Source organism: Schistocerca nitens, chromosome 2 (genome assembly GCF_023898315.1).
Source record: "Schistocerca nitens isolate TAMUIC-IGC-003100 chromosome 2, iqSchNite1.1, whole genome shotgun sequence".
In the NCBI taxonomy this organism is placed as follows: domain Eukaryota; kingdom Metazoa; phylum Arthropoda; class Insecta; order Orthoptera; family Acrididae; genus Schistocerca; species Schistocerca nitens.
The window spans coordinates 381,484,604-381,492,215 of NC_064615.1; the positions used below are offsets into that span (position 1 = coordinate 381,484,604).

The 7,612-nt window shown below is 43.4% G+C and overlaps 1 pseudogene; it reads left to right on the forward strand.

Moving 5' to 3' along the window:
• The first annotated feature begins 1,020 nt into the window (after positions 1-1,020).
• LOC126237828 (5S ribosomal RNA) lies at positions 1,021-1,138 on the forward strand (annotated as a pseudogene).
• The last annotated feature ends 6,474 nt before the right edge of the window (positions 1,139-7,612 follow it).

Below are 7,612 nucleotides of genomic sequence, written 5' to 3' on the forward strand. Positions count from 1 at the left end.
GACAGTGTGTTTGGGCAGAACACTTAAAAGATGCGACAGATGGGATTGATAGACGACACTGAAAAAGTTCAGAGAAGAGCAGGTCGTATTGTATTATTGCGAAGTAGAGGAGAGAATGTAACGAATATGATAAGCGAGTTGGGTGGCAATCATTAAAACAAAAGATGCTTTTCATTTCTTTTCACGACATTTCAGTAACTGAATTTTTCTCTGAATGTGAAAATATTATGTTGACTCCTGCCCACATAGGAATAAATTAGCATCATAATAAAACCGGATGAAAAATACTCCTATCCGTACAAACAAAAGGCGAATATGTCCTTAACAGAGTTAGGGGTTTAAAAGAAGGGGACTAGTTTTCCACTTATATGGCAGCTTCATAGACATTTAAATTAAAACATCTTGACATGGCCGGCCGCGGTGGCCGAGCGGTTCTAGGCGCTTCAGTCCGGAACAAATCGGCTGCTGCGGTCGCAGGTCCGAATCCTGCCTCGGGCAGGGATGTGTGTGATGTCCTTACGTTAGTTAGGTGTAAGTAGTTCTAAGTCTATGGGACTGATGACTTCAGATGTAAAGTCCCATAGTGCTTAGAGGTATTTGAACCGTTTGAACCATCTTGACATGTTTGCGCTTTTTGACTTGTTAATATTAGTCACATGCAATGTAACGCAATGCATCGTGTCAAGTGAAGTAACATGATACATGATGACACCCTTCCAAACAAATCCACCGCCAGAAATTTTATACCCTCAGCTATTACATATGCTCTTCAGCCTTTTATTATTAATAATGTTTACTATAGCCGGCGAATCCTCTGTACTTTGGACATAGGATCTGGGACTCTACTGACTCTACTTTGTAAATTGCAAGATGCAGGTGTGCCATCACCTTGCTCACTACGCTGCGGAAGTAGGGTAACTCCAAAAAGTGCGATTATGTCAAGATGTTTTAAGTGTCTTTAACATATTGGACAAATCGAAAAGCTAGTTCCCGTTTCTTGCAGTCCTAAGTCTTCTCAGGGGCAACGGCCTTGCCGCAGTGGATACACCGGTTCCCGTGAGATCACCGAAGTTAAGCGCTGTCGGGCGTGGTCGGCACTTGGATGCGTGACCATCCGGGCCGCCATGTGCTGTCGCCATTTTTCTGGGTGCACTCAGCCTCGTGATGCCAACTGAGGAGCTACTCGACCGAATAGTAGCGGCTGCGGTCAAAGAAAACCATCACAACGACCGGGAGAGCGGTGTGCTGACCACACGCCCCTCCTACCCGCATCCTCATCTGAGAATGACACGGCGGTCGGGTGGTCCCGATGGGCCACTTGTGGCCTGAAGACGGAGTGAGTGATAATTCTTCTCAGGACATATTCGCCTTTTTTGTGCTATGATAGGAGCATTTTTCATTCAGGTTCCCCACTTTCACTCTACCATAATTTTGACATTAGGCCGCCATAGCTTGGCGCTCGACATTTTATTGATTCGTGCGACGACTGCTCCTGCATAGGTTTCTTTAATTGTCTTTCGAACCGTGTTGCTTATATCGCGGCAACACATAAATCCTTCACAAAACAACACGACGACAATTAATTACATGTGCTTATCTTCCTACAAGATGTTAACCGATTTGCAAAAGATTAAAACATGTCAGTGTAGCACATAAAACTTACGAAAAACGTGTTTTTTGGACATAAAATCCGAATGACGCTAGATTTTTGAACACAAACTTCCAGTTTTATCGCAAGGAGGCATTTTTTGTTTATGTGAATCGCTTTAAACCGTTTCCATGCATTCCGCTCACATAAGAATGATTTTAAAGTGCTACATAACCTCTACTTAAAACCATCGTATCTAGACAATGGATAAAGATTATTGGATAAAAAAATTTCGTTTTTGTTTTATCCACTTATCTACCTTAGCGCAAAGTCTGAACAGCTTCGTACAAGTATGAAATATAAAAGTGGTGTGCTTCAAATACCTGCCAGAAAAACATGTTTTTGCTCGTAATTTGAAATGTAGTAGTGGCGCGCGTAAAAAACGTAGTGCCAACAAGTTTTTTGCACGTAAAATTCGAAATAAGCTACATTTTTAAAAGTGAGTTTTCAATTTTATCGAAAGAATGGATTTTTTATTTATTTGTTTCGCTTTAAACTGTTTTCATGCATTCAGTTCATGTAACAATGAATTTTAAGTGCTACATTTAGCTCGACTTTAAACCATTGTATCTGGACAACGGATAAAGATTAATGGATAAAAAATTTCATTTTTTTTTATCCACTTATCTACCTTCATGCAAAGTTTGATCCGACTCGTACAAGTTTAAAATATCGAAGTGGCGCACTTCAAAAACCTACCAGAAACAAAAGGTTTTTCAACGTATTTACGCGTAAAATCCGAAGAGTCCACATACAAATGGTGCCACTAGCTGCACATTAATGTCAGCAAAAGGAATTAAACGATTCGCCTGGGCGCCAGCTTCGGTTCGTCGTTCAAAGCTTGCTTAATATACTGCAACAGCTACAGTAAGCTAGATGTTCGAATGGCTATACAATTGGCCACTGGGCCGGGCTAAACCAAGAGCTTCTCTCCTAATGTTCCTAGCTCAAATAGGAGCCGAGTAACCCCCGATCCCAAAACTACAATTCTGCACGCGGCCTTCTCAAACATGTTTGTTACAGCACTTCTGCGCTGTAACGATAAGAGAAATCGGAGCTCGCACAGATTTAGGTGTTGCTTTCTTTCGCGTGAGCCGGCCGGAGTGGCCGTGCAGTTCTGGGCGCTACAGTCTGGAACCGAGCGACCGCTACAGTCGCAGGTTCGAATCCTGCCTCGGGCATGGATGTGTGTGATGTCCTTAGGTTAGTTAGGTTTAATTAGTTCTAAGTTCTAGGCGACTGATGACCTCAGAAGTTGGGTCGCATAGTGCTCAGAGCCATTTGAACCATTTTCTTTCGCGTGCTGTTAGAGTGGAACGGTACAGAAATAATTAAAGTAATTCAGCGAGACTCTGCCGAACACTGAAGTTCGAACTACAGAATAATTATAATAGAAATAAACGTTTTACCATGTTGTATGTGATGTAGATGTAGAAAGGACGTAGGCTCGTAAGCGAATCAGAGTACTTCAAAAGTGTGACTGTTGTTCGAATTCGGGTTACTGATAATCCAGCTCTGTTAGTTTTTTTTCCAGTTGGTGTATCGCTACGTTTCGCTGTGTACCATTTTCCATACGAGTGCGATGTGAATTTGTTTTCTAATCAGAGGTCTAAAAATAATGAATTTATTACGCAATCCTTTTATTTTTCAACATGACCTATAAATATTCATCATCAATATCGAGACAGTCTGTACTAGTCGTTGCCTTCAGCGGTGGTAATTGCTGGTGGAGGAGGTCATTGGAGGTCATTGGAGACAGAGCACACGCTCGGATTAGGAAAGGATGGGGAAGGAAATCGGCCGTGCCCTTTCACAGGAACCATCCCGGAATTTACCTGAAGCGATTTAGGAAAATCACAGAAAACCTAAATCAGGCTGGCCGGACGCGGGTTTGAACCGTAGTCCTCCCGAATGCGAGTCAACTGTTCTAATCACTGCGCCACCTCGCTAGGTGGTAATTGAAGGTAATTCGAACGATGGTAGAAACCGGGTACAGGTTACCTCAATTTACCCTCTTACAAGGGGACCCCGCCCACTAGTTATCTCTTAACTATCACATTTATGGTGTACACACGGCTGGGCCAAAAATAAAAATGGCAACGGGGAACCCCAGATGATCGGGTGTTTAGAAGGAACCGCATTTTTGGCGCGGATCATGTGAGACGTGAGCCATTTATGTTAATGTAGTTCGAAGGCAGCGATTGGTTTTGCGGAAAGAGTACAGAACGGTAATATGAGGGTCGTGAGTTTGAGTCCCTCTGAAGAAACTTTTCTTTATTTTAAAGTCTTACTGTATTTGTTCTGCAAACAAACCGAAATAATACCAAATATATCGTATTTATTAATATTTTTATAACAACTTGAACGACTAGAGATAGGAAGTTCATAGTCACAGGCCTTGTACGTTAGTATATTTTGCAGAAATGATTAGCATTTGAACCAAATCGGTCTACGGGTTCAAGGTCAACATCGATGTCGCGGCGCAGCAAGCAACACCACCTACCGGTAAAATGTGCCTGCAGCTCTCGTTGTCGTTACTGGATCAGTGAGACTTGAGCAGACGTCCTTACCTCACAGACGTATGCGAGCACCGAACCGTGAGTTTGAAAGAGGGCGCATTATTGGCAGGAGAGAATGTGATACACACATCCGGAAAACTGATGCTCGTGTGGGACCAAGTGTTTCGACAGTGCAACGGGTGTGTGCCGAATGGTTCACGGGAGGCCGTAGAACACGACGATATGGATCAGGTCACAGCAACCAGACCACCTTCCGAGTTGATCGACACCTCATCCGAATGGCATTGCAGGATAGATTTGCGTCCTCGTCGGCTCTGGTGCAAAAGTGGGACAGTGTAACGTATCGTACACTATCAGGGGTAACAGTCCGTCGCCGTCTATTACGGCATCGGTTACGTGCGCGCCGTCCACTTCTCCACCTACCTTCGACGAATATGCGCGCCTTCCACTTCTCCATCTACCTTCGACGAATATGCAGAAACATGCTAGAGGCCAGTGGTGTATGGAACGAAGTCACTGGAAACAGGTATGGCATCAGATAGTGATTTTAGAAGAATCCAGGTTCTGTTTGTTTGAAAATAATGGCCGCATTTTGGTTTGCCGCAAGCACGGGGAGCGACATCACAGTGACTGCATTCGCACAAGGCATGAAGTGCCAACTCCAGGGCTTATGGTGTGGGATGCTATTGGGTACAACCACTAATCACAGCTGGTGCATGTCCGGAGCACTGTGACCAGAGTGCCCTACGTAAATGACATATCATGACCTGTAGCCATACTTCTGCACAGCGCCCCACACGCCATTTTTCAGCAAAGCAATGCACGACCACATGCTGCTGCACTAACACGTGCCTTCTTTGCATCACAGGATGTAAACCTTTTGCCCTGGCCCACCAGGTCGCCAGATTTGTAGCTAGTCGAAAATGTGTGGGATATGCTGAAACGAAGGGTGCAGCGCTGAGGCCCAAAGTCAATCACCAGAGATGAACATTGGAAACAGGTGAATGCAGCATGGAAGACTATACCACAGGACGCCATTCGTGCCTTAAATAGGTTGATGCCATCACGCACAGAACAAGTTAACAGGGCTCATGGTGGATCCTGTTACTAGGAAGCAGCACACATGCTAACCGAGGTGAATGAAATACTGATTATTTCTGCAAAACATACTAGTATACGTCTGTGAATACGTAAGTCCTACCTGTAATCGTTCAAGGTATTATGTTTTTGCTGAACATGAGCGTATATTTCATTATTTTGTAGTTGATGGTTTGCACGTAAAAAGAGGATATTTTTGTTCACATGCATCTGCCGAAGGCTGCTCGAAGGTCAAAGTGAGACTAGCGGAAGTCCTGTACGCTTTAGTTAGAAGTCTTCTTGGGAAGATATTTGCAACGTCGTCGTAAACGCTGTTGGTATACCTCTTTCTTGGATTTTTTTATTTCCTTTTCAATCCTCTATGAAGATATTAATGAATAAAATATGTTAAGTAATATTTCGAATTATTTGCAGTGTAAATAATGTAAAAATTTAAAATAAAAAAAGCTTCCATATCATAACTCGATCCTAGGACCCTCCTATTATCGTTCTGTGATCTCTCTGGTGCTCCAAACGCTGCCTTTAAGTTACATTACTTTAAATTGGTCATGCCTCATCTGAGCCACGCCACAACTGCCTGCATTTTCCCTAAGCGCTTGGCAATCTGGAGCTTCCAGTTCCGTCACGTCCATTTCTGGCCGAGCCCTGCGTACACCATAAATATGGACGAAATCGGTGAGGAAGAGGAGACGCTGTTCCATTGTTAGTGAAAAACTAGAGTAACAACATCCTAGTCATTTAATCAGTTTCACTGTATACACGACCTAAGTAGGTAGTGGTGCTAAATGTTATTTCTGTTTCATGACTGAAAAACTTATTATTCGTATAACACAAATTGTATAATTTCAGTACTCCCGAAGATGCTAGTACAGTGCTACACAAGTACAGTTGGTGCGAATCGTGCAGCAACATGCTGTAATTCGTACATGAAGTGCTGAATGTTTGCAATACGAATATTTTGTGACCATATTTTGTATAAATGTTGTTCTGTGTGTGTCCTGTGTGAACAAGATTTCTGATGGTTAAACCTACAGGTTGATGTATGAGAGTTCAGATCCATCTGTGTGCTTGCGTTGTATTGTAGAATGTGTTCTTTCGTTCTTTTTCTGTTTGTGCAACGTGAATATGAGGCGCAAATGTTTATACCGCCCACCAGTCCCTAGATGAATGTGGCTAACCACCTCACAACCACACTGAGCCTGACTTGCAGAAATGGCTCGGCTATAACTGATCCTATATCGAAGGAGCAGTTACCTACATGATCTGACTGCACAGCCACTTCAGAGGGTTAAAATTTTCCTATTGGAATGTGCTGCAAACATGGAGCGTCGTTTAACTGTTTACTTGTCTTAATAGTAGTTTTGCTTATTATGCAAGGGAGCCAATGATGATCATCTGTTTTGGTTAGTTTTACTATGTTGGCAAGCGCTTGTTATATTGGCCAGGTAATAGTTAAAAATCGTGATATATAGCTGCCATTAGTTAAATAAAAAGTTTTCGACGATAGTTTCAGATATTACACTGAAGCGCGAAAGAAACTGATATAGGTTCAAATGGCTCTGAGCACTGTGGGACTTTACATCTGTGGTCATCAGTCCCCTAGAACTTAGAACTACTTAAACCTAACTAACCTAAGAACATCACACATATCCATGCCCGAGGCAGGATTCGAACCTGCGACCGTAGCGGTCACGCGGTTCCAGACTGAAGCGCGTAGAACCGCACGGCCACACCGGCCGGCGAACATTATTAAGCATATATGAGACGCCCTGCAACGTGTTGTTCGGAAGGGATCTCCACCCCCTCGTACTCTTACGGATTTATGGACAGCCCTGCAGGATTCGTGGTCTCAGTTCCCTCCAGCATTACTCCAGACATTATTCGAGTCCATGCCACGTCGTGCTGCGGCAGTTCTACGTGTTCGCGGGAGCCCTACAAGATATCAGTCAGGTGCACCAGTTTTTTCGCTCTTCAGTGTTTTCTTTTTTCGTTTTTTTAGAAAAGAAAGAAAAAGGAATGCATATCGCTGACTAGGGGCCCCGCATTTCGTAAGCACTACAGGCCTCGCACTATCTTAAAAACGTTCAGTTATCGTCTTGTTTCCCCGAATAAAGAAACAGACGTTTTCCTTCGTGAACAGGACTATCGGAGACTAGGACGTGGCGAAATACGTTTGAATTCCATGTGTTGGACAAAAATTTGTAAACTCCGGGAGAAATGCTTGCGTAAAAATAAATCAGATGCTAGCCAAGCCTGAAGACGGTGCTGTTGTATTTGACCACGAACGGCAGCTGTGTAATGTCCTCAATACGTTGCAACTGTCAGTCCTTGTCAGAACAGTGTTCCG